Source organism: Notechis scutatus, chromosome 3 (assembly GCF_049901735.1).
Source record: "Notechis scutatus isolate UNSWTSFEM ecotype Mainland chromosome 3, rNotScu1.2, whole genome shotgun sequence".
Classification (NCBI taxonomy): Eukaryota; Metazoa; Chordata; class Lepidosauria; order Squamata; family Elapidae; genus Notechis; species Notechis scutatus.
In genome coordinates, this window is record NC_142011.1 from 145,815,876 (window position 1) to 145,816,723 (window position 848).

Consider the following 848-nt stretch of genomic DNA (forward strand, 5'->3'; position numbering starts at 1 on the left):
ATATTATCAATAATAATATTAATGATATCAATATTATTATGAATAATAACATAATAACAAATTGAATTTACAAAAGAATGGGGGGGAGGGAGCAAATATCAAGAGGATTCCCTGCCTCTGTTTACATCAGTCCTCTGAACCAGTCAACAGTCCATTAATATCTCAAACACATATAGATATATAGATATAGATATCTTACCTCATGGATTTTAGGTCAGAATCTTCAGGGGCAACCAAAAATACCCCCAGAAGACAATAAACCAACTCAAAGTAGGTCAAAACGTCCTAGAGAGACCTCTAAGGCAACAAAGGATGCCAAGAGATGCCAAAATGCGTTAGATGAGCATATCTTAAAAAACAAAAAACAAAAAACGAATGCATGAGGGAGGTTGAACAGAAGTCTCAGTCCTTTTCCCCAGCCAGGCTGGTCTCAGTTCCAGAGTGCTCGCTTCAGCAGCACATATACTAAAATTGGAATGATACAGAGAAGATTAGCATGGCAAGGATGACATGCACATTTGTGAAATGTTTCATATTTCACCTTGCCTCCATCCCTGGATCTCTCAATGCCATCCAGGAGAGCCTCAGAGGGGCCGGTTCAACCCAGGCCTTCAGCAGTGCTACTTGCCTGACAGACAGTTGTGGGACCACACCAGAATTCCTCCTCCCAGAGGATATCCCTGACAAATTGAAGGCCTCGAGGGACATGGCAACTTGAAGAAGCATCGCAGCCGGGGTACAGTAGAAGTTGATGGCTAGGTAGCCTCCACAATCTGACCTCGATTCTCACTCGATTTAGTTACTATGCAGAACGGACCTTCATTACCAGCAGGTACCTCCTTCAGGGG

The 848-nt window shown here is 42.9% G+C and overlaps 1 pseudogene; it reads left to right on the forward strand.

Moving 5' to 3' along the window:
- The first annotated feature begins 441 nt into the window (after positions 1-441).
- LOC113413632 (U6 spliceosomal RNA) lies at positions 442-540 on the forward strand (annotated as a pseudogene).
- Positions 541-848: the final 308 nt, after the last annotated feature.